The sequence below is a fragment of the Lasioglossum baleicum genome, chromosome 2 (assembly GCF_051020765.1).
Source record: "Lasioglossum baleicum chromosome 2, iyLasBale1, whole genome shotgun sequence".
Lineage (NCBI taxonomy): Eukaryota > Metazoa > Arthropoda > Insecta > Hymenoptera > Halictidae > Lasioglossum > Lasioglossum baleicum.
Genome location: NC_134930.1, coordinates 19735814 through 19763339, shown reverse-complemented (window position 1 = coordinate 19763339; position 27526 = coordinate 19735814). Strand labels below are relative to the sequence as shown.

The following is a 27526-nucleotide window of genomic DNA, read 5'->3' as shown; positions in this document are numbered from 1 at the left end:
CGCATTCTACAAGTTGTATCCGATGCTGGTTTTCTGCAGAAATCTCCGTCACAACGATACTCTGCCAATCGAAACCGCGACACCATTCGAGAAACGATTTACTAATTTTTATCTTCAAAATTAACTGGAGTTCTACTAATATGGAGTTCAACTAACACATTCCAAGCGGGAGACTGTTTAAAAAATGTTAGTTTATAAAATCCCACAGAATTTAATACGATTTTCATTTATTTCAGTTCTGAAAGGCTGCTGTCATTGGAAATAAGATTACATTTGTTCCCAATTACGGTTGGCAAGAAAGTAATTTCGGTATTTAAAGCAATGAACTTTAATGAATAAGATACGTTCCCCTTTGTTCGATGATCTTCCGTCAAAAAGAATAAATAAGAAAATATATTATTGATTAAAGTTCATCGCTTGGAAAGGAAATTCGGTTTCATTTCACCTTAAAATACGAAGTTACTTTCTTGAAAACCCAATTCGCCATTTAGAATTGAGGAACATTTGCGTTTCAGCTAATAGAGAATGGAGAATTTTTTACGAGAGGGTTGCTTCTCTTCAACCCTGTCAAATTGCTGTGGAAAACTTTTGTTCAAAAGAATTTTTCTAAATCTTAGCTGCAACGGTGTAACAGCCCTTTAATGTTAATCATAATCCATTTATCGTGACTTTCTGCTGTGCGAGGAGCCAGGATCGCGAAACACTGCGTTCATACGCGCTTAGGAGATCCCACCGTAAGAGAGAATAGGGTTGCTGCGAGTTTGAAGCTAGCACGCATCCATTACGGTATCTCTTGATCTCGCCACGTTACGGATCGTCGTATCACGGAAGTGTCTCTCGCTTTTATACGGCCACAGTTTTTTACACCTCGAGTCCCTGTTCCAGCGTCTTTTCCACGAACGAAGCCCCTTTGCGGTCAAGTAATAAAATTGGACTGCGGGCAGTTTCGTCCAGCCGGGGCGAACGCCTTATTGCATGTAAAACATTTATGCCCCCGTGGATATTGGCGAACCTCTACGTGCCGTTCCACACGCTCTGCGTACATCTTCCATCTTCTCTAGCATAACAATATTCTATGTAAATCAGCGTTGCGCCACGTATTTGTGAATAGTGTCGTTAATATCCCAAGTATTGGACAGCGCTGGAACGTCCGCTGTCCGAAGACGTTTTACTAACCGAAAAGGTTATCGATCGTCTTATCATTCCGTCACAGGGACGTTTTGCCATTCAAGATTCATTCTCTTATTATCCACGCGTTTCGTTTTGTCATTGAAACATCCACGCAATATACACGGTTCATGAATTTATTCGGCTTAACACATCAAGAATACAGATTTACTAGAAACTTACTAAATATATTCGTATTTAGTAAGGTCGTTCGGAAAATAATTGCGCTTTCTTCATTTAGAATAAGTTTTACGACATTTTATCCCATGCTCGTAGAATTTCTGATTTCGATTAGCAAAAAATTGAGTGATGAAGAGTAGAACGAAAATAAAATAAAGCAGCGATGTATACGTGGTATTATTAATTATTTAGATCGTCGTAAGTCCTCACACGTGGAAAACGCGGTCGCGTTTAAAGATTAGGGTGGTCGGAAGCCAAAAAAATAGCGTGAAGTGTGAATCCGTGTTATGCAGGCTTTACTGGGAATTATACGTCGACGAAATGTGTGACTCTTTCTTTGAATGCTGTAAGACAAAACACATCTTTGAAATTTTCGTCCATTGGTCCAGCTAAACAAGTTGTGAAAATCAATTTTTGCTTATTGTTTATCGCTAGACTGCGGATTTTATGCATTTATGATAAAAATGGGTATTTGTAATTTAAAGTATAGTGAACATTTTAAAAATATTTAAGAACATCAATGTATCAGTTTCAGCTTAATAGGATAATTAAAAGAACAATGCAATTTTTATTTGGCTCCTGTGTCCTGCAATCAATGCAAACATTTTTTACTTTGCATAGATATCCGCAGTCTAGTGATCAGGTTTCCTCCTAAATGCTTCAGAATAATGTAAATTACGCCTCGGAAACGTAAAAACAGAACTTTTGAGGGCGATAGCGGCCTAGATTGATCTTTTATCTAGCGCTTATCACTAGTGAAAAACCGCATCTTTCCATTATCAAGAAATGAGAAGGCGCCATACCGCACCCTGGAAACGAGTCTACCCCCTTAACTCCTTGCCCTACAATTTATTTCACAGTTCCAGTGATTAGAACTTTTATGCAGATATCGTAAATTCCTAAAAAAGGAGAAAATTGATATAAGTTCTATGCCTAATGCCTATACGTTCTCTAATAGCTGTACATTAACAAAACCAAAATAGAATTTTATTTCGGTTTGAAGGAAGTGTTAACATACACATTTATCAGAATCTGTTCAGAAAATTCATCACGAGTCAGACACGATATTGTAAGGCAACTGTACCGACATAACAAAAAAGCGTTGTAACAATTGGACTAATACATCCCGAGAAATGGAGAAATTCCGCGTATTTTGTGATCAAACCTCGTACCCTCAGAGTCCCCTAACGAAGTCCTCGTGGAAGGAGCATGAAATTTCCATGGTCCTGGACGGAGCACACACGCATCACACGGTATTCTAACGAACGGTTTGACGGCACGGTCTCGTTGCCGCGGAACGTAACGCGGTCCGTCAACGTGACGTTCAACAGTTGTATCGCGTTCCCCGAAGCGCGACATTAATAACGCGTCGCACCCGGACGTGACACCGGGTAGCGGAGGCTGGTCGGTTCGTGACGAGCGTATTAGCCTCGTTAAGGGTGGCCACGGTGTTTCTCTGATTCTTCCTTTTCCACGCCATCCAACCAGCCACCAGCCAAAAGCCACCCTCTGGTTACGCACCGTGACGCACCCGCCATCCGCGGCCGTGCGTCTCTCCCGCACCACATCCATTTACGTCCGCGCGTGCAACGTCATGCGTGCAATTGAATTTTTGTGTTGCAACATGCTCGCCGTGTCGCGGCTGTCCGACAATTTCGCCCGGATTTCAGCCCGCGCGAAAACCCGAAACTCGAATCTGCTGCACGAAGCTGTTTTTACCTTCTTCTCTTCAACGGTCATCCTACTTTCACGGCTTCGACGCCAAGGAATCCGCCCCTTTCTGCATTTTCCTTCGCGGCCCGTCTCATTTCCAGTTTCACAATTATTTCCTGGAAACGGAAAACTCGAGAAAGGATTTTCGATCGATACTGGTTCTGCCATTTCTGTTCTGGAATTTCAACGCTTTACGAATAATGTATTTTTATGTAGATTCTTGTAAAGATAAATCAAATCAAAATTTTATTCCTTGTAGAGATGCACATCGAATATTTACTTAAAAGTAATTATGTACTAGACTGCAGATCTTTATGGAAAATAAAAAATGTTTGCATTGATTGCAGGACACAGGAGCCAAATGAAAATTGTATTCTTCTTTTAATTGTCCTATTAAGCTGAAACTAATACATCGATGTCATTAAATATGTTTAACACGTTCACTGTTTTAAATTGTACGTACCCATTTTTGTCAGAAATTCATGAAATCCGCAGTCTAGTAATCCATTAATTTTGCAATGTATGAAAGTGTGTGCAGATACGTATATTCCTTGTAGCGATTTTCTGATTAATCTATTTTTTAAACGAAGATCGAGTCTTATGTTCCCCTCGCTAGAATAAATCTACAAATAATTACTAGACTGCAGATCCTTATCCAAAATAAAAATTGTTTGCATTCATTGCAAGACACAAGAGCGAAATAAACATATTTTGCTTCGTTTAATTATCTAATTAAACTGAAACCAATACGCTGATGTCTTTAAATCATTTTAATATGTCCACTGCTTTAAGTGGTGCTTAGCTATTTTGCTCATAAATGCATAAAATCCGCAGTGTAATGATTAATTTTGAATATTCTTAATTATTTCAGACTGATCTTCGCTGTAATGAAACGAGACTTGAAAGATGAAAACAGCAAATTCACCAGTGGCTGGTTTGTAACAAATGAAATGTTGGAAGAATAAAAGTGACGAAAGTGTGAAATTGACTAAATTCGTGTAAATGACGAATATTACGATTCAACGAGAAAATGAGAGATTAGTTTGACTGTTCAGTAACGTATCGGCATCTATAGGAGAGCAAGATTGCGGTCACGCGTCGCGCGTCTACCCCTCGAATACACCAGCGAATTTACACGGTTGAAAATTCGATTCACTTTACAGTCACGGTCCCCCAACCTCGAAAGCAGGACTCGCTACACGCCTGGGGACCATTTAAATCCCCTTTACTGTCTATTTTAAACAATTCGCTGTCCCGTAGCCTGCCCCTGTATCAATGATGAATGACTAACATTCGGTTCTACTCGGAAAACATTTCTAACCCGGTCCTGCGAAATCGCATCCCCCTTCACAATGGAAAATAAAAATCGTTTTGTAACAGGGACAGATATTTTGTACGTTGATGTTGATTCTATACATTCTAAAATATATCCGTTCCACGCGAGAAGTTCTCAAGGCTGGCGTTCATTACCATAAAAGTTCCGCAAGGACAGACAGCTCCGTAAGCGTAGAAGTTCGATCGGAATTTTTTCGAAAAACGACAGGGAAGCGTTCAAGTTTACAAAAGTGTGTAAGTTTAGCCGGATCTCTGATAAAACCAGTCGGGGAAAGCGTCCCGGTAGCTTGAAGAACGTGGCAATCGACTGATCGAACATATCCAAACGTGAAACGCGATCCAATTGTAAGCGAAGCTGGGCTTAAGGCTGATCATTGACGCAATAGGAACGAATAGATCGATACGATTGCCAGGAATAGAAAGCAGCGTGACAGGCCGTACGCAAAAGCGAGTTAACGACGAAGGTGAGCAAGCACTTAATTGAAAAATCGTGAAAACTGTTACGTGGGACTCCCTGTATATTTTTTAAGCACGAGCATTTTATATCAAATCAATCGCAAAATTCAGAGCTTTCCAAAAATATACAGTTCAAAAGGAATGGTCACTGAATGGGGTTATAATGATACAATGAAAGAATTACGTTGCCAACCTAATAGATTGCAATCTTAAATGGAACTATTAGATGACGTTATTGAGGGTGACTTGTTAGTTGACAATGAAAATTGTGAATCAACCATCAAAAGTGACTGGTGTGTGTATAGTATTATAAAAATAACAAGATTGAATTTATTTATATTTTGTGCGATTTTTACTATAATATATACTGAAGTCAAAAAATATATTCAATAAATTCCCATGAAAACATCTTTACAATTTCAATAATTGTCAAATAAAAAATTTAAAATGGGTCATATTTCTCACCCCTCGTGGTAGGTTTAGTGTTAAAAAGTGTTTAGCCATGTACCATAGATTTTCCTAAATTATGTAATAATTAATCAACGGTCGGTAATTGAAAATAGTGGACAAACGAAAAACATTTAAGAACATCAATGTATTATTTGCAGCTGAAGAACATTATTGAAGAATGAAAGAAATTATTACTTGGATGTTGTTTGTTGCAGTTGATGCAAACAATTTCTATTTTGCATAAAGTTCCGCAGCCTAGTAATGTGTTAGGCAACGACAGGTTAAAGAATAGAAATGGTGTCTTCGGTCGCATCGAGCGACTTCATTTGAATACGAAGGGTATGAGCGACATTTCAGAGCGACTTAATGTCACAAAGAAGGTTCGGTAAGAAAGATGGAGTAGTCCAATACTATTTCCATCGGGTCGTTAGCGAGCCAGGTGATTTTGCATTAGGGAAGGAAGTAAAGGATAGCGCGAGCCCCAGAATGAACGGTCCGCTTCATCGAAAGGAACCGGAGAAAGTGGATGTACGAGGAGCCGTGGTTAGACGAGGTGGAATAATAACGGTTCGGGTTCCTAGTTTGGGATATATCAATGGGATTCAATATCGAAATGATCCGATAGCCGTGTGTAAGCATGCGTGCACGCATCGGGGTCTCGTGTGCGAGGGATCGCCGCGTACATAACTTACATATATGTAATGTAGCCGCCATAAAGATAGCGCGTATCAGATACCGTAGTCTACTGAAAGGGAAATGGAGGCAGTCTTTCTCTCTGACTCTCTGGCACACATCCAAAGGGCATCCCCACTGACCGTTCTGCTTTTTTCTAATTCATGCTCGGATGTACAGCGACTCCCACTAATATTCGGACATTCTTAGAAAGATGAGAACTTTTTAAATATTGCATCAAATATGTATACACCCGTCCCTCAATTTACGCGAATATCCGTTCCACGTGGATTTACGCGAATAAAAAACCGTGTAAATTGAATCTGTAAACTTGATAAGGTTCCAGGGGCCACACACTACTCCTAATGTTTTCCTTCCTTTCCGCGTAAATGTAGGTAAATTACGTAAATCTAGGTAAAAGTTCCGCGTAAATTGAGGAACCGGTTTATACGATTCGAACTTCGTTGAGAAGTTAGAATAATTCGTTCGCTACGCAACGTGACAAAAATTTTTCATGAAAATTCCAAGTCAACTTCTTCGTACCGAATAATTTCTGAAAAAAAAGAATGGTTTATCTCATCGACGTTTCTAGGCCACATCCCCTAGTAACCGCACTACGTCCGAAAAGTCCGACGTATCGATTGAAAATGCAATTGCCGTTGAAGAAATCGGTGAATCACGAACGTCTATGAACTAATAGAATTCGCGCAACAGCGTACCCATCCAGAATGAATGTTTCGCGCGTCCTCTTTATCGATAGGGCATTACGAGCGCGCGAGATTCAAGGTACGCTTTAATCTTGTTTCCGCGGCGCGGAATCGGTAGCTATGTAGCGAAATAAAGTGATAGCGGAGCGATAGCCGGAGGAAATTGTTCCTGGGACAAGAAGGATGTAGTTCCGGGGGTTTTATGGGTGTCGATGATGTCACAGATTCCAACCGTAAAAAGAAATTTAGTGATCCGCCGCGACCGGTCCTCGCCACGGCGCGATACATTCTTTTCGAGAGGTAACTTCCAGCCCCCGGGGTATCCGAGACGCGAGGATCCTTGCGAGGATCCTCCGGAATCCTTCTCGGAGAATTATCCTGCTAGGAGAGTCTTCTTCCGGACGGATTCCGGAATTTACAGCCGAGCGAATAAGGTTAAGTAGGCGCAGATTGAGTAGAGCACCGAAGCCACACATGGTGGCACGCAGGGAGGAGGGAAACGTGGACCCTACCACCTTCGCCTCGCCTCGTACCACAGAATCGAAGCCCCATCGTGTGGTCGCAACTGCGGACAGTATCGGATACTAGCCGGAGGCTACTTACTACTATTATGCCAATAGTGGGGCTAGGTAGGCTAGGGTCATCTTCAATTGGATCATACTTGACACTCGCCGCGGCCCGACCAGCTGATCGTTACATTCTTGTACGCTTCGAGCAAAGTCAACCTCCTACTCGACGGGGGTAGACTCGTGCATAGGATTGCAAGGGTGCGCGATGTGACTTCTCATTTCTCGATAATGCGATGCGGTTTTTCAGCAGTGAAAACCGTTAGATAAAAGATTAATTTAGGAATCGCCCTGAAAATTTCTATTTTTACGATTATGTAAACGTACAAAAAGGAGCTTTGAAGGTGACTGCGGCCTGGATTGACCTTTTGACTACTGAAAATCTCCATCTTTGTATTATCGAGCTAGATAACAGATTAATCTAGGCCGCAATCGCCTTGAGAAGTCTAATTTTTACGTTTAAGTAAACGTAAAACAGGAACTTTGAAGGCGACTGCGGCCTGGATTGACCTTTTGACTACTGAAAAGCCCCATTTTTGTATTATCGAGAAATGAGAAGGTGCATCCCGCACCCTTGCGATCCTGGAAACGACTCTACCCCCTTAAAATGCTTTACAAATTGGAAAATCCGCGAATATTATACCGTGTACAAAATGTCTCATTTTATATAATTGATAATTTAATTACAGTAAATAATAATATCATCCGAATAATTTCCATCATATTATTACGATAAAGGAATAAAACTCACATCCGTAAATCACGGGAGACTTAAAGTCCGTTAGCTGGTTATTTCTATTATAATATAAACGAAAAGAAAATTTCTCTAGCTTGTATTTTTTATATTAATGTAGTATAATAACTTATAAATAATAAATACAAGCTAGAGAAATTTCGTTCATATTATAATAAAAACAACCAATTAACGGACTTGCCCCGTAGAGAGACGGACTTACCCCACTCCACCTTACTTATCTTCAAGAAAATGGTAATTAATGAATACAAGCTTCCAGCTTGATTTGATTGTTTTTTATTTTGATTAGATGTAAAGAAAATTAAATATATACATATACTATTTTACTAAATGTTGGAAAAGGGAGATCGAGAAACATCAGTCTCGTTTAGTTCTAGCGTCACCGGACCACAAACACGGATACAAAAATTCAATACCATTGTACAAATCGAATTCGCGTTGGTGGTCATCGATGGAGGGGGGCACGATGATCGTGGAAGTAGATGCGCGAACCGTATAAATCGGCCGATAATGTGTTCTTAGACTGGCCCAGATTCGACGGTCGTGGATTGCGAACGACAAGGGAATCGCGGACTGGTCGTCTTTATGCTAATGAGCCCGTTGCTCGGCGCTCGAATCGGCAGTTCGTAGATCGCAGCCGGCACCGGCGACGACCGGTTCTATCCTCCCTTACGGAACTACCACTTTCTTTTCTCCCCCGTGGCCGTGTGTCCTTCGACGAGGGGGTGGTCGGTGCGGCGATCGCGCAATAATACTAAAAAGATAAAACCTCCGGGAGGGAAGGGAGAGGCTAGATAGGGTGGTGTGTGTCCACCCTTCGAGGAACACGCTCGGCTATTGCTTCGAGGCTAGGTGGTCCATAAGCTGCCGACCTTACGTAGATGGACAGTGGGGGCCAGTTCTCTCTCTCTCTCTCTCTTTTTCCTCCCTTACTCACATCCCTTCTGTCTCCTGTTCTCTTTCTTGTTCTCTATCGCGTGCACCCACATATACACGAATCTGGTGTCGTGTGTGTATGCAGAGACGGTAGCAATGGCTTGGAGCCACCAAGCCCCGGAGTAAGGTTTGTGTGCTGCGCTAATAATGGGCGGGTGAGCCGATCAGCCAGTTGACCGTGACTAGATAAAAAATACTGCCTGACAGCCAAACCAGCCCTCTCTACACCCTTCGGCGACCCTCGATTCGACGACGGGCACGCACCGTCGACGACGCCACCGAAGGCGAGCAACAAACTACTCCCGGACCGCGTTGTCATGCTAATCGAGTGCAAGTCCACAGGACACCGGATACCCTCTGTAGGGTAGTTTACGCGGAACCGCTCGAAAGAACCTCGCCGAGTCCGAATCGTAAATTCCGACGGCCATCGCCGGGGACCGCTATCGGCTGTCGACGCGCGTGTTACGTGTCTCCTCGATCAATCTGCTCGCCTTTCTTCTCGACGATAGTACACATTGGTAGAGTGGCTACTTCGCGGAAGGATCGGCGTCATTGTTTAAACACCTCGCACACCGACCAATTATCGGGTGTTGAAGACCTGACGCTGTTCATACGTTTTTAGGCTATAAGCTTGTAGATACGACTGTATGTCGATTACGTTTAATGACATATTTAATCTTGCAGTAGCAAATTGCTACTAGCAATCGATTTTAAATATTTTTTCTCCAAAAAGAAACAACTGGCAAACAGTGTTTGATTGGCGAAACAGTTTCTTCGCTACTTTAATCGTAACACTTGATCCTGAAGGATTTCCGGGATAAGAGATATTCGCGCATCCCTTCCAGGTTTCTATGCCTGCCCGAGAGCAGATCTTTATGCAAAATAAAAATTTTCTACCCGAATTCCAACGAAACTGGAGGGAAATAGAAATTGATTTTTGATTTTGATGTTTAACCCTCATCCGTAAATTGACACAGCGATGAAAAATCGACAAAATAGCAAGGCAAACAGTTATTTTTCGATGTCTTTTTAGTCAAATTGATGTGAGTCAACATTTACCTCTTAAGTTTTTCGGTTATGTGTTTTGCATTAAGAAAGTAAAAGTCGCGAAGTTTCAGGAAAATTTACTTACAAATAACAGGACAGTATAACTTATTTCGGGAAAACTGTGTGCGATTGACACGAGGGTCGGATGAGGGTTAATAGGTTGACAATAATGTAACAGTAATTTTTACCGTTTTAAATTACACCTACCCATTTCTTGTCATAAACGCATAAAATCCGCTGTCAACTATTTAATTGTAGCAATTAATCCTGAAGGACTTCCGGGATACAAAGATTTTATAAAAAGATTTTGTTACCGTTACAGAGGACAGAGGAACTGACAGATTTATAGCGTAGATAAGACTTGGCATTTTCAAGAATTTTCTTAATTTCCAGAGAGCAGATCTTTCTCTCTCTCTCTTTCTCTCGCGGAGAAATATGGGACGAGCCGTGGATAAAAGTTCGGTTTTTATCGCCGCAACGGAGAGATCTGATTAATCGATTTATCGTCCGTATCGACAGTCGTAAGGTACCGCGAAGAAATGGGCTAGCTCGCGGCCCGAACTTTCGTGGGACTTGACTTATGAATTCTCGTGGAGGATGGACGATGGGCAGCCGCCTAGCTATATAATAAAATAAACTGTCAGCAGCAGCTCGCATAAAAATGCTAAAGAGGCCTGTGGTCCATATTGTCCCTGCGTGTACCGTGCAGATGTTCCACAGTCTATGCCGTTTTAACTTCGCCGCGCGTCCGAGATTATTCTTCACGATGGTCAAAGTCAATCTGGTATTAAATCATTTCGCCGATTAATGATTAATTCCGGTAATGATTGCTTACAAAAATTCAATCTGATGGAGAAACTTGAATTTCCGTGAATTTTTCCAACCAATCGCGGCACGTCCTTGAAGTCTACAGTGATCGATAAACTGCAGATTTATGGAAAATAAAAATTGTCTGCATTTCGTTAATGATTTTAATCAAACTCATCTACTCAATTTTGCTATAAATGCATAAAGATCCGCAGTCTAATGAGAATAGATTAATAATATCACGCGTAACACGATTGCGAAACGTTTCGTACGGTCAAAGAGGAAATTGAATAAATAATTTTCCATTGGAGAGTGATAGTTAATTATTCACCTCGTTATTTCCGCCACGCAAGTGTGGATACCCGACGGTCACTTGGCGTCTATCACGTTGATGAATGCACGGGAGATTCGTATCTTTCTGTTCTCGTTCCTGTAAATCATTGCCGAGACATTTAACCCTCGGATGGCTTGACCGTGGCTAATACACTGTTATCCGCGCACAAAATGCCAAACCAGGATCATCCTCCTTCGCAATCTCAAAGAGACATATCTTTTTTTAGAAACAAGAAACAAATATAAGACTTTGGGGGTGGTTATGTACGTTAAATATAATTGCACATTTCTTTGATTCTTTGCACAACCTGATTTGAAATCAAATTATAATTTCCAAAAACGCTTCGCAGTAACAAGTTCTGTTAACGCTAAACCTACCACTACCGGTCAAATGACCGATTTGATATTTTTCACTACAGAATTATTGAAATTATGAAGCTGCCTACATGGAAGTTGATTCGATAAATTAATTTGTCCAAGCACATATTGTGATAAAAATTGCACGAAATATAAATGAACAGAGCCTTGTCATTTTTATAAGCTAAAACATTTTTATCGCTTTTTGTGCTCGGAGAAATGCAAGTTCGTTTGGTATGAACAACTTTTTTATGGATGGACCAAACGACTTCAAGTTCTGTTTGGTCAACTTGTATAAATTACATACGCTCCGAAAATTTCATTGAAATTGGTTAATTGGTTTACGAGTTATAATCGATCGAAAGTGGTAAAAAGGCCAAAAATCTTTAAAAATTGCAATTTTTACCACTTTTGATCGTTCATAACTCGTAAACCAATCAACCAATTCAAGAAAAATTTCCGGAACGTGTATAATTCATGCGAGTTTACAAAACAATCTTCGGTTATTGGCCCAGCTAAAAAGGTTGTAAATTTTTACTATTGTTTTTCACAATGCCGACGAACTGCATTTTTCCAACATATTTATCATTTACAAAACTAATTCTTCTAGCCTTACAGAGAAATCGAAGTTCGTTCGGTCCATTCATAAAAAAGTTATTCTCATTTAAAGTGTGTGTGATCAGTTATGCTCCTTACTGTAGATGACTTGGACGTGACTCCCTGAAGAGGTCGAATATCCTCGAGTGGCGGAGTTGTGGGAGGTCGGAGGGAGGAGGAGAAGGTGAGGTGGGAGAGAGGACTCGGTACAATGATAATAATAACTGGCCATTGGGGGTGTGCGAGGGTTGAAGGTTGTATCGTGAGTAGGCGGGGCCACCGGTGGCAGGCGCCTCGATTCCAACGAGGAGCACTAGGCCGACCCTACAACTGGATAGGTATTCCCCGTGCCATGGGAACCTCATGGAGAGCGACGGCGCGAGAACTGCTACCCCCTGGTCACCACCTCCCTCCTCACGATCACCCTCCTCTTCATTCTCCTCTTCGTCCTCCTCCCGTATCACCGAGCAACGTGTTCGAGCGCCTCTTTTCGAGAATATGCTCCCCCCGCCATGCCGCTTGAAATTCGGTCATTCGAGTTTTGAAATTGCTACCGTGCTCTCCAAGCCCAGCTACTCGATACTCCTGTAGCAGCTAAAACAACGAGAAGAAACAGACAGCGTCCTTCCCTCATCACAGAGTCAGCCGCTGCTTTCGTTTGAGAGGGTTGAAAACACTTCCATAGAGAAACATAACTGCGTACACGGATTCTTAACACGTTTCACGCGTCACGTGTACCTGTGGAACAGAAATGCACGGGTATTGATCCTTTGCCTTTATATGTATTCGGTTCTTCCTTTCAGATTCATTTAATTCCTATTTTTTAGATAAAAACACATATAAGTTCCACAAATATAAATTACAACAATGTTCGAGAAATATGTATTATAATTAGCAAAGCAAAATTGTTTAAAATAAGTAGGAGGCGAGAAACTGTCCTTAGAAGTAAATTTCAAACGAAACACTTCAATTAATAGGGAGTGTTGGCAACAAGATTGAAAAATAATTCGAAGTAGAAAGGGGTAATCATTACACACGAATTGATATCCTGATCAGTTTGCTGCAGGTGAAATAGAGATCTCTAGCTTAAGTTCAAGGCTCGAACATTGTGTAGGAGACACGAAAGATTTTCCGAAAAAGGTCATTCGAAAAGGGAAAAAAAGAGATCCGCCGAGCATCAATTTTCAACCCTTGAGCCCCGGCGAAGTTCGAGCCGCAGATTCCGCGGGGATACAATGCGAAAGTTCTTCCCCGTTCGGTCAAATGGAATTACTTTTATCGTCGTGGTAGACGACGATTCGATTCACGGTCGTTCATGCGAGTCACAGCCAGGGTGGATCGGCGCGGCGCGCAGCGCGGGGTGCAGCGCTACAACGCTCTGCTGGCCGTCTCTCCGTTCAGCGCGCTACGCTAAATCCGGATTTGATCGTGTTTTCCAGCATTACGCCGTGCAACTCCTTTCCTTTCTTCTTTTACCTCCTTGCGTATCAATCACCAGTCATCAACGTGATTGACGAGTGATATCGTTAACGGTTTTAAGACCCCCCGGTGGCTCGCGCGATCCACCAGATGATCTCGTTAGCTGTCACCCTTGCGATCATACCTCGGCCATACAGCACTCCCGCGATTCTCGAACAACGTTCGGTGTTATTTTGCCTAGTCGTTGGTTTATTCGAATGGGCTGCGATCAAAATCGATAGAAATACAGTATTTTATCAATAACTAGAGGGGAGTTGTTGCTCGCTTGCTTCGTGAGCTTCGCGAGTAGTATAAATTGTAATCGAAATTAACTAACGGGCGAATGTTTATAACGTCGATAATGCAAACAGACGTCGATAATGTAAATTTCTATGGAAATATTGATTAAAAGCTGCGACGTTCTACTGAAATATTGATTAAAAGCTACGACGTTCGTTTTTTTGTTGTATTAAAATATGATCCTAAAAGCACTTTTAGTTTTTCCCGAATTTTCATGTTTTCGAGCAACTTTTCCAATTTTTTTAAATCTAAAAACCTGATTCAAAGTCATCCAAGGCGATTCAGTGTCGTTCGAACTGTAGCGAACGGGTCAACATCGTGAACGCGTCGGTGTCAAAGAGAAGACCGTAAACAATGAACGAGCTCTCGCGAGAATCCGTTCATTTTACTTTCTGATTCGTTCGCGTCAAAGTCTCCGGTTGTTTCGCCTCGACGTGGTCGTTGGTTCAAAGAAGAATTGATTTTCGGGTACGGCGGCGCGCGAGACGAACCGAATAGAGGTCCGCTCATTATTCTTGCAGACGCACCGGGTGACTTTTAGCGGGGCGTCATTAACGTCACCCCGAGCAATTCAAGTCTCGCCCCCCTTCTTTTCTGGTCGCGGGGGTGACGGCGACGTCGACGGAAGAGGTTAGGATCGGCCGAGCGTGTTCCTCTTAACCGGAACGGGGAAAAACGAGTGCCGGCACCCCGTAGCTGTTTGACTTAATTTTATGAGGGGTCGCTCGGGGACATCGAGGGCGGTACATTTACCCCCACCTCCCCCCCCCTCTTGCCCGACGGTGACGGCAGTTGTCGGGGGATGGAATCCGAGAGAGCCCGGAGGCTTAGCGGATAAAAATTATCCGTTTAAAGTCGGGAAGCGCTATAAAAGTGTAGTTAAGCTAGCGCCTCGGAAACGGGCCACCTATTACCACCGTCTCCGCGCCTCTCATTTGCCGACCGTCCTGTAATAACTATAATTGGTAAATAGCAACGGGGGGTGGGAGAGAGATCTCTCCCCGAGCTTCGAGAGAGACTTAAACAACGGACTTTCCACGGCTGTCTCCGTATCGTTGCTCGCCGCTTAGCTTAATCTCGACTTATTCTATATACTCCGGATGCAGAAGTCGTCGGGGAGATCTAGCGAACAATTTCATCCCCCGCGAATGCCAGATTCCTAACAGCGGCGAGATTATCGGATGGGATTTCACCCTCGCACGATCCTCAAGGTGAGAACTGAACCGTTCTCTGTTCTTAACCCTTAGCACTCGTGCGGTGGCTCAGAGTCGCCACTACGTTATTAAATATGTTGGTATCTGATCAATGGACGGCGGATCTTTATGCGTTCATGGCATCTGAACATTAAAAAAGAATGCTGCAACGTAAAATTATTTATATTCCAGATCTAAAAAGGCTACTACCACTGAAGATAAGATTTTATGTAATTCCAATTTCTCTTAAAATTTACCTAGACAAATTGAAAATTGCGTGAACATCCGCAGTCTACTGATCAATTACTAAACATGTTAATCTTTGTTAGTGCTCGGTAGGGTTTAGCGTTAACGATCATCTACTCGACTGTTCTCGAGGCGCGTGCGAGTAATTTGGTCGCGAGGAAACGGATCTGCCGCGGAATTGAAAGAAATTTGGAAACAAGACGAATGCCAAAGAGAAGAAAAACGAGCACCGGGAAGCTTGCGACAGCCGCGGGTCGAAAGTTACCGTGGTTCCACGCGTAGAAAAAGAGATCGCGCGGCATCGAACGTGCCACGCGTCCGGGTGTGTGCGTGGAAAAAAACACCTAATATTTATGGGCCAGCTGATCGGTCTCAGGTCTCCACTCGCAGATCGGATCTCACTAAATCACCGTTCGTATACGCCTAGGAAGGAACTAGCCAGCCCCTTGTCCCCTTTACGGGCGGAAGACAGCCGTAAGGTCCGGCGTATGTTTCACGCAAGGACGAAGGACCAAGAATAAAAGGAAAAAAAAGATATCGAGCGGGGGAGAAACGAACGGTATATACGCCGTTTGTTCTATTCTTCGGAGACAATGCGATGTACAAGCATAGCCCGAGGTGATGTGTGGCCTGTTACGTTGATTGCCTATCGTTCGCTTCCTTTCGACTGGTCCGTAATGGCGACGGAAGGAGAGACGTTCGAAATATTAGGTTGGCAACTAAGTTCGCGACCTTCACATCTTCTCAAACGAAGTCATTTATATATATTTTTTAAGCACGAGTATTTTATATCAAAATAATCCGCGAAATTCAGAGCTTTCCAATGATATACAGTTCAAAAGGAATGGTTACTGAATAAGTTTATAACGATACAATAAAAGAATCGCGAAACAAAAGGTCGCGAATTTAGTTGCCAACCTAATATTACTCCTGTGCTGGATTCCAATAAAATACTCTAATTACTATACTGCGGATCGTTATGAGTTCACAGTAAAATCAGAAGAATTCACAGAGAAATTTAAAATTGTTGGAAAATTGAAAATGATTCACGATGTCGATATATTATGTGATTTCTCCTCCATTCAAATCATTCAGGGAAGTTATTTCTTCATTCGGTTTAGTTTCTGTTTCTTGCAATCGAGGCAGACACACAATTTTTGTTTTATTTTATTTTGCAACCGTAAATAAAACATAGTGCAAGAGGTTAACTCTTATCTTTTTACGCGACTAACTTCTACACGGTTTTCTAACACGCTTTGCATGCATTTTCACGGTTTCCAACACATTTCCCAGCCAGTAAAAACTGACTCACTGTTGCAATTTTACTGAAGCGATTAATGAAAGGTTTCTTCGATTTTTTTCGTGGATCGTCTTTCCGGAGAATTCAAATGCAGAAGATACGCGATAGTATTCGCGAGCCAGTCTTCTTAGTGTATACGTGGTCATCCAACGGAAAAGAGTAAGGGTGGTTTGATCTGATTAGCGAGTATCGATTGTGTTTGACGACCCGACTGTCCGACTGGGTCAGGGTGGCCTTCTTCAGGGTCATTACACTACCCCCATTAATACCGCGCGTCGTATCTTTCCGAAGGAAAGAAAAACACAAAGCTCCGTTCTGATAAATGTTCTGCCGTTAAAGTCGGGTGCATCCGCTGTTACGATGCGTTCTGGGAACAACAGTTATACGTAACGATGGAACGCGTCGTTTGTGTGGAAAATAATGAAAATGTTCGTTCCAAGAAGTGGACAAACATGGAGGACTAACTTAAAGAAGGACAAACTTGATGGAGGACAAACTTGATGGATCACAAACTTGATGGATGACGAACTTGATGAAGGACAAACTTGATGAAGGACCAGTTTCGTTAAAGAAGACGTATAAAACAACCCCTGCAGGGTGTGAGAATAAGAAGGGATGTGTGTCGACGTTGCTCTAACAAGACAGGACGCGAACGTATCTTAGCAAAGTGGGGCACGTGGTAAACAAACAGCCGTTTCGAAAAACACAAGGCTTCGTTCTGACAAATGCTTGGAACAAATGCATGGATCAATGCAAATGAAATTCACTCACGTAGAACATAATGAAAATATTCGTTCCATAAGTGGACAAATATGAAACTTGAAGAAGCACCAGTTTCGTGAAAGAAGAGGTAGCAAACATCCCCTGCAGAGTGAGAGAATAAGAAGGGATGTGTGAACGTTGCCCTAACAGGACAGGACGAGCGTGGGTAAGGCGAGACACGTGGTAAACAAACAGCCTAACACGATATGACGATTGAGCGTGGTGCGAGCATCTGGAAGATTGGGTCAAGGTGGCCGTCTCCGTGATCTCCTTAGTTCCGTGTCCCGTTGCAGGTTTCGTTCATTCGTTTATTCGGTGAATATGGATCGCGTGTGTGCACGTGGCACACGCGTGCCCCCCGCCGTTGCGGCGTGTACATGTACACACTGGACCCGATGTATGCGAGCACGGATATAACCTATGTGCCGCGTCATCAACCACCGCGAGCGAACCTACACCGTCATCAGAAGTGAAAGATGCTGGCGTCGCCAAATCTTCCCTTTCCTCCACCTTCTGCTACGCGGTGAGAGTAAACGTGACGTCACCGGCTTAAAGCTGCTAGACGAAATGAGAAGAACCGATTGATTTGTCCTTTTCATTTCATTCACCTTGCTCCGGTCTTCCTGCTGCTCCCGGTGACCATTTCGTGGCGCAACGAGGCTCTCCTTCACGTTCTTCAACCACTCGGATATCTTAATCTGACGGGGTTATTAACAAAGTTACATTTTTGAATTTATTATGTAGGCACCAGCACCGGTGTTGCTGCAATAAATCAACCGACAGCGTTGATATCTCGCGTTGAACTTTCTACACTCTCTTGTTTACGATCAAACATCAGACCACCTATTGTGATAACGCTGTATGGTACGGTGGTTCGCGATACTTGACGACCGTGATATCAATACCTCGAAGGAAATGCGATTAATGGATGTCAACAAGACGGGGTATATACTTTGTATCAAATTCTTCAGAACCTTTCTGTGGGGTAGCTCGAATTCCCAGACTGCGATAAATATATCGCGGAATATTATTGTTAACAGTACACTCGCCGAGATTAATCGATCTACAATCTCAGGTTCGCTGGAACACAAGTTTCTGTTCACGGTTCGTTTGTTGTGAAACAGTTACTGAAAATCAATCTATCGAACGGTTGAAATACAAATTTAACTCCAGGAAAATGCCGAAGAATTGCCGTTGGAACTCTCTAGGCAAGAGTGCGAGTCAAAAATTTACGAGCTTCGTTACTGAAAATCAATCGATCAGACGGTTGAAATACAAATTTAACTCCAGGAAAATGCCGAAGAATTGCCGTTGGAACTCTCTAGGCAAGAGTGCGAGTCAAAAATTTACGAGACGGTTATAACAAGGGTTAGTTCTAATAGAGGATCGGGACATAGTGCACCGATACGAGATCCACAAACACTTGCCAACTGAATTCCGTGATATCGGCTGACATAAACCTCAGATTTGCTGAATTACAAGTCTAACTCCAGGAAAATGCCAAAGAATCCGAGTCCCTAAAATTCCAAAGAATTTCGAGGCAAGCGAGGCCGAGTCAAAAAACGTAGTAAAATCAATGAGACGGTTAACGAGGGTTAGTTCTAATAGAAGGGTCGAGGCGGAGTGCACCAATACAAGGTCCGCGGACACTTGCCACTGTTTATCTGCGATTTACTGACATACTGGATACAAAAGGTAGGTGAACGAGATGGTGCACGTACACAGGATGCTCGCGTACGAAGAGCATAGATCGAAGAGGCGGCGCGTCTACGTCACGAGGCGGTAAGGGGGTGTCACAGAGGAACGCCGCGCAAGGGGTGACGGTGGTAGATAGAGATAGGCCACGATGCCCGCGTGACTTGACAATAAAGCTCGTCTCACCTCTGGCTCGTTCCACAGCCTCCTTTTTGGCCCCTCTACACGGCTCGTCCTTCGTAACCATCCCCCCCCGTCACCCCCTCCCTTGTACCACCACCCCTAACCGAAGCTCGGTCCATCCGCTCCACCCGATACCCTTAGCACCTATGAGGCTCGTTCGCCATTGACTACCTTAGCTATCGCTTGCCAACTGGCTGGGTGCTCGAGGGGTTTATAACGCGCCCGTAAGAGTTATAAAACCGTGAAACTCGAGCCGTGAAACGAGCCTGCAGTAGGCTACGGCTCCTTATCTCTCTTCAGACCGATGCCAGATGCATGTGTATGTGCAGGCGGGAACGCTTGACACGTTCCGCCTGGGAACATCGTCGCATATAAAGAGAAATTGCGTTCCGTCTAACTACGAAGGTTACGGCTACCCTGTTTCACCACAGCTCTGCGAGCGTTAGCCAACATTTCCTCGAATTCTCTGTTTCAGAATTTTTAAACATGCAATCGAGTTGTGTCTTTGTAGTTCTTGTTCAGTCACGATTTTTATTTTGCACGTAGGTATACTAGGATACATTGCGAATGTTACGCTTGGATGAATCGTGTAGCGAGTGAAAACGAACCCGTCAATTTCTACCGCGTCCCTCGACACCCACGATCGCAGGCAAAACGTATTATAGGGTTATTACGAGTGTTTCGATGCTAACAACGAGGACAAACTGGTTGGTAGGAGACGAACCTGGAAGTAGCGATCAGTCAATCTGTCAGCGTGACGAGCGGCGTCTGTTCAGAGGGTCGCCAAGGGTCGAAGACGAGCCCATTGTCAAGCAACCCCTGCGGACAAGTTAGTTAAATCCTCGTTAGAACTTTATCCACCTAAACGTTTGACAGCTACTGGAAACCTATAGCTGACTTTTCGCGCCTCTAATCCCCGTACATCCCGTGTATCGCTCATGAATGATGCTTGTTAACCCTCGCATGATTCTCAACAGTACTTACATAACAGACTCTCGAATGATACTTCGTCGGACATAGCTTTACTTTATGTAGTAACCTGACCAATTTTTAAGAACTCGTATTTTAATATTTTCAACTCACAGTTTGAACGCGATTGGACAATTAAAACATTCTAATGTAACATAAAAGTTTGATGAACTTGTCGAAACGTTACTTTCTATACAATAATAGGTAATCTCTTTTAGTTTTTAGATGACTTTTTGTCCGGGTTAGATTTAATATAAGATACGTATATAACTGCACTTTTTATTACATATTATTCTCAATTATTATTAATAGAAACTGGACAAACTTCAACTGCGTTTAATACAGCGAATTCTGCCCTTTTTAATTAACGGATTAACCCTGCACTCGCCCCCGAAACAAATCTAACGCAGACCCAACCCTTTTAAAGTGGCGTAATTCGCTATAATCGAATCGACATTTTTTATAAATAGACAGCGGATCTTTATGCATTTATGAAGAAATTGATTGGACGAAATATAAAACAGTAAAAGATTTTAAGAATTCAAGAATGTTGTAACGTTGCTTTTAATATAACAAAGCCGTTAAGGGATGAAATCAATTTTTATATTATTCCTGCTTTCCACGATGAATGCAAAACATTTTTATTTTGAACAAAGATCCGCAGTCTATTTATAAATATCTAAAAATTTAAAAGAGTTTATAACATATTTGAATATCATTGAAACTTTATCTATTTCAGAAGCATTTTGACAAATTTCGAAACGTATCGCGTGTTGTACCTGCTCGGAAAGGAAGCGATTACATTACCGATCCGTGTATCGGCGGCACACCTAATTAACAACGCGTTATTAAGCAATTTCTCGATGAGATTCAGTCTCGTCGAACCGGGGTTATATCCGCAGGCCGGCGGCGGAATAATTCGTGTTCACGATTCCACGGTTTCGTGTACACATCGTGCACGAACCGGCGCGGCGCGATCCACGGGAGCCGGGGCTGCGGGTTACATCGAAAGAGGTGAACGTTTTGTTTACCGACGTTCCATCTCGATGGATTCATCGTCGAGCGGCAGTGTCAGCAGAAACGGCGTTGCAAATAATGCGAGGGAAGCGGGAACGACGGGGCCCCCGCGTTCCGTTCATGAAAACGCGTGCCAATGTTTCGCGTTTTTTAAGCCGAGAAGCCAGCCAAACGGTTGCGATAAAGGAGCGAATATATAAATCGTCGATCCTTTCCACTCAGACCACGTCTTTACAAACTTCACTCCAATATTATTACAGTCTGTCCCGTAAAAGGCTATTCACTTTTATTTTATTTTCATTTCGCTCTGTTCATTTAAACGTGTAGCCGTACATCCCCTTCAGTTGCGTTAACTTGAAAATTGAACGTTCGTTCGACCTTGAATATTTCCGTTCTCTATGTTTTTTGAAATTTCGTGGATACGACATTGATATGATAACTCGTGCAATGCTTAAATGTTTAGTATTATTGATTAGAAACCAGAGGTGGGAATTATTTTGCGAAACAAATATATTTCAAATACTATTTAATATTTTAGATTTTATTTTGCTTAAAGAAAATAGTATTTTAAATAAGATATAGAATTTCGAAAATATATTTCTATTTTAACAATCTGAACCTCAAAATAAAATATTTCTATTTGAACAATTCGATCCCCAAAATACAATATTTCTATTTTAACAACCAGAAACACGAAACAAAATATTTTACTTCTTGTATTGTTATAATACTCTGAGAAACCGCATAAATCGATCTTGTCGTTAAGAAACGATTTACACTCATAAATGTATTGAATTCGAACCATTATTTTCAACAAAAATATTTAAAATTGAAAGACAAAATATAAGTATTTTTAATATTCTTCAAATAAAATACTATTTTCAAAAAAATTACTGCCTCAAATAAATTATTTTATTTTCAAAAATTACTGCATCAATTAAATTATTTTATTTTCAAAGTTGTACACATTCTTTAAAAAATAAATAGGATTATTTACTATTTACTGTTTAAAATACTATTTTTCCCAGCTCCGTTAGAAACGAACATATTTTTACCAAGAATTTTTAGTGGCAGCTCAGAGTCACCACTCGAGTGCTAAGGGTTAATATTGGTAAAAATGTATGTAATTTACTAGAAATGAATTGCATATTTAATTCTAGTTTTACAATTGAAAGAAAATATGCATTTACAGTCGCTGAAAGAATGACTTCATTGAGAATCTAACAACTGTTTTGCAATCTTAAAGAAATCATTTCTAAAAAATCTGAAAAGCGTATTTTATGCAAAATCAAAATTTACTTCGTCAATTACAAGACACAGAACCATATAAAAATTTGTTGGTCATATAAATGCATCAAATCCGCAGCCTATTTATTTTCTACCGAATCACATTCATGAAATGTACAAATTTCTGCGTCGACTCTGTTACGAATATTACAAAACTGCATCGAATGTAATCGTGTTAGGACTGAGATTGAAATGGAAGGATCGATTCTAAATTCGTCTAGAATGTCGACAGCGGGCCGGCGGTGTTGAATTTCGTCGAAATTCGAAACTGTTGATTGCACGTGCGACAAATATTTGTTGCTCGGAGTTGCCGTAAGGTTAATGAGAGGGGCAAGGAATGAGACGGAGAAGTGGAGGTAGAGTTTGTTGGTGCATAAAAGAATGAAGGGGATTTCATACCCAATGCTCGTGTCTGCCTCTCAAATGAAATGCTGACCAGGCACATTGCACGTTACACCTAGAATCACGTGAAATGCGGACCGCCGCTAACCAGACCTTCGTTCCATGGTCTTTCTTCACTGCCTTCTTTCTCCATTTGAATTCGTCCCTTTAGTTTAATCGATTCTGTCTCTTTATTCATTCGTTTTTACCTTTTACTATCCCCTTTGGCTCTCTGCCCGTGACAACAAATTGATTGTTTTCGTGAACTTCCTTTCGAGCATCGTGTAACACCTTTTCAAATCCATATTTGATCAGAATAAAAATTATCTTCACTCAGAATTAGATTCAGTGAAAATATACAGTGGATGTACAAAGTATTCGTACACCTTTTAAAAGCGAATAACTTTTTCAAAATTGGACCCGACAGCTTAAGTTTTTTTTAGACGGTTGAATTTGGTAAACTCGTCGAAACGTTACTTCCTCTCGCGGATCTTAATGCAACTGAACTTTTTCCTATACAAATAATAGACGGTCTTTTTTAGATACTTACAAAAAACTGTCAGAGAGAGTTCGATTATATCGAATTCCGGTATAAACGAATTTTGTTTAGGCCTGGGTTTTGTATGAATTAACACTAAATCTAACGAGTATTAAAAGCGATTACATAAAATGTTTTAGCTTACAAAAGTGACAAGGCTCTACTTATTTAGATTTTGTGCAACTTTAATTACAATATGTGCTTGGATAAAGAAATTTATCGAATCAATTTCCATGTAAGCAACTTCGTAATTTCAATAATTCTAAGACGAAAAATATAAAACCGGTCATTAGACCGGCAGTGGTAGGTTCAGTGTCAAGGAAGGGAAGCTCGTGGACACGGTGAAAGAAACAGACCGTGCTGCGCGTATCTGAAACCGCCGGTGCCGGCATTTATTTATAATAAGAAGTATAATAATTATTTTATGTACACATGAGACAATGTAACGGGAATTAAAACATTCTTAAGTCGAGTTCGAAAACGAGCTCGACCACGGCGTACGGTCGAACACGTGATCGCGCACGAGAAAACAATAATATATGCTTCATATATCATCCGATATGACAGTGGCGTAATTTTTGCAATAAACTACTCGCCTCCTTTAGAAAGGGACGGGGGGGAAATAAAGATATTTCCAAGCCCGAAAGAACAATTTCTTTTTTTACCTTCTTTGATTTCTCAGGCGCTCTAACGATAACATTTAACTATACAGGCGAATCACACCGATTAATTAATCGAGAATTCCGCACAAAATTTACGCCGCTGCTCAACGCAAAGAAGAAACACAACGCAGTCCACTCGTTGTCCACAAAACACCCCTACAGATTAGAAAAGAAAATCTAGAACTCGAGACCAATAATTTATAGAGCTACCGTATACAGATCATTTTGTGCCATGATTACTAAAACGATATCACCGTTCGTGTCGCATCGGTACGAAAATGTACCGACCACGTACTGTCTTCATTTTATTCCGCTGATCATTCCCTCGGCCACGCGTCGAGCTAATAATTGCAATTAGTCCAGAACAAAATGCATACGGTTGCGCGAAATGGAACCTTCAACGAACGTCTCTTCGAACTTCTTCATGGAAGAAATCCGGAGATCAGCCAAACGAGAATACGAAACTGAATGAATCAAATTGTTTCGGACTTCTTCGAGTTCTTAAAGGGAGAAAGAAATTGGTTCCCGTTCCTCGCAAGTGTATGAATGTTTGTTTCGCAATTTATTCCTCGGCGTTCACTTCTTGGTAAGTGGACAGCGGATTTGATGCGTTCATTACAAAACTGGGTGAATTAAAACAGTGAAAACATGGAAGAACTTCCAGAAATATTCAGAAAGAAAATAAATGTCTATTTCACACCGGTTTGTTGCACAATTCAGGTGGAACATTTTTATTTTGCATAAAGATCCGCTGTCCATTGACAAGTGTCGGGACGTGTGACCAGGTGAATGCCCAGCAATATGCATGCACTGAGATCCACGGGGATATCCTCGCCATTTCAGGTTGACACGGAGACACACTCGCACCGCGACTTGCACACACGATCGAACGTTCTCTGCGAAGAACGCCGATCCCATTGATTCCTCGGATTAGTGTAGCGACTCGAGTCGTGATTTGGTGCGATATCGAAACGATTGAAAAAAGAAGAAAACAAAACACAGATCGAACGCGTACTGACGGCTACGAGTTGCGCGATCGTTCGTTAACCTGTACACACATTTTTATTCAACGAAACAACGACTCTAATGCGAAATAAATATTTCACAGTGTGGTCGACACACCTTTGTTTAGGCTTGCGACTACTAAATTTCGAGTTTCAGATTGCGAATTCTAGACGCGAGTAATCGAAAGATCGAACGAGAGGAAGAATTGAGGACTCCTTGTGAAGCATTATAGAAAAAATAGTTCGCGAAATCGTTATTGGAAATGCTATTTCCAATTCGAAGCTCGTCTCCGTTCAACAGGTCCGATCGATACCGAATAACAATTAAATAAAACATCCCGCGAAAATGTAACACGATTTATTTTCAATATCTCCACAGAAGCGATCCATTTCGGTTGAACTTTTCAATTTATGAATCATCTCGACGAGAATTCGAATGCCGATTAAACGGATTCAAGTGTGAGAGAAAGGAATCGCGTTCGCGCAAGCCTATGCAAGATGGCGGATTTTAGTGAAACGAGCGAACAGTCGCGCAAACTCGAGGCAACCAGGCGCGTGCTTAATCTTATTGTTAGAAAACGACATCGCTACATTGTTGTGAATCACGTCCTGCGTCGTTTATTTATCGACGACAAGAGGTAACTCGCGAAACACAATGGCGGCTAAACTAAAACATACGTTCCGTATAAAATGGAATTAGTGTTTTTCATCGATACACCCCTCCGCGAGTTCCGAGTCACTCGACTACGTGAAAATGAATTACACTAAACCGGCAACGAATGATCGAGACGGACAGTGATTTATAAAATAGAACTCTGAGATTTGTTTATGTACAAAAAGTAGTCCTTTGGCAATAAGCACCTTTCAAATGAGCAGAAAGTAATGTCGACTACAGGGCGATCCAGAAGGAGGCTGATCGAACGTAAAAACATGAGATTCTTCAACTTACCAACCTAATTAATACTCGATCGATTTTGAACGCGAGGAGAGTCGGAAAACTCGTTTCTATCGAACGTTTAACCAAGCAATACCTCTCTCGACGAAGTATAATAAATAGACAGCGGATCTTTATGCATTTATAACAAAAATGAGTAGGCGTAATTTAAAACAGTGAAAACATTAGAAGAATTTAAAAATTCTGTTATGTTATTTTCAACCTTTTATCCATGTTCACAAAGGAAATAAATTTCTATTTCATTCCAGCTTGTAATTCAGGTAAAACATTATTATTTTGCATAATGATCCGCTGTCTAATAATAAATAAAGTAGCACTGTTAACGGCAACCGAAAGCACCCGCCGACAGCGTTATCTAAATTCCACGTCTCTCTCTACAAGAACTAAAACAATGGCAGAACCTAAAATATATTTATATTAACGCGTATCTCACTGTATCTCTTTCAAGATCGTTTCGTAAACCTACATAAACATTTCGATCCGCTGATCGTTAACAAAAAACTCACCCATCGAACAATTGGACCGCCCTATATGTATAGTTTAGAAAGTAACGAACACAACAGGCAACAACGAAGGCCATCCGAAGGCAAGCCAATGATTCGCCGCGACGAATAAAAACTACGCTTTGGCTAGAAATGATAAACAGGACGAACCCTTGTAAACTCGCCGCGCCCTCTCCCTCTCTCTCTCATTATCGAGAAATGAGAAGGCCTACCCCCTTAACCAGAGTTGTGTTAATTTAAATACATTGTAATTTAATTGAATGAGAGACCAGAATTACAAATTACATTGTAATTTAATTGAATGAGAGACCAGAATTACAAATTACATTGTAATTTAATTGAATGGGAGACCAGAATTGAAAATTACATTGTAACTTAATTGAATGGGAGACCAGAATTACAAATTACATCGTAATTTAATTGAATGGGAGACCAGAATTAGAAATTACGAAATAATTGAATAGAATGTAATTGAATTACTTTGTAATTATAATTCGTGATGTAATTCAATTGTAATTCAACACAACTCCGTCCTTAACGCAGGCTTTTCTCGCCCCCCATTCCCCCGTTCGTCTACTTTGTTTTGCTTTCAGCGCTACGACAATGTACGGTGTTCCATTTTCGTTTCTCATAGATCTTTCCTCCTGCTTCCTCCGTTTTTCGATACGGTATTTGGCAAAGACGTTCTCCAGTCTACCACGAGCAATATATTCATATATCTACGCGAATAGAGCTAATTACCTTTAATCTAATGATACCTTAGTTGCGCTGCGGCTCCGTACACCACATTTACAGTGCCGGTTTTAACAGTCAAGGCCCTCGCCGTCGCTCAACGAACCTACGCGAACGGAAACAGCCGAACCGAGCGCTATGTACACACAGACGAGAGCTCGGAGGTGTGCATTTGGACTTAGGTCTCGATCGAAAAATTGCTTCTCGAAGGAATACTCGCAGTTGCCCGCACGCTCTTTTCGACCCACGGCCAAAGGTACCACA

At 41.7% G+C, this 27526-nt stretch overlaps 1 protein-coding gene across 4 annotated transcripts in view; it reads right to left on the bottom strand.

The window, feature by feature from the left end:
• The window catches only part of Tj (Maf family bZIP transcription factor traffic jam), a 62160-nt gene that overhangs the window by 23897 nt on the left and 10737 nt on the right, over window positions 1-27526 (bottom strand). For 3 of the 4 annotated variants that reach the window (XM_076445758.1, XM_076445765.1, XM_076445769.1), the window contains one exon: window positions 1-27526. This exon is cut by the window's left edge and continues 17555 nt beyond it. The exons of the other annotated variant lie outside the window; for it this stretch is intronic. The gene's annotated coding sequence lies outside the window, so the exon portion shown is untranslated. 4 annotated transcript variants of the gene reach the window in all.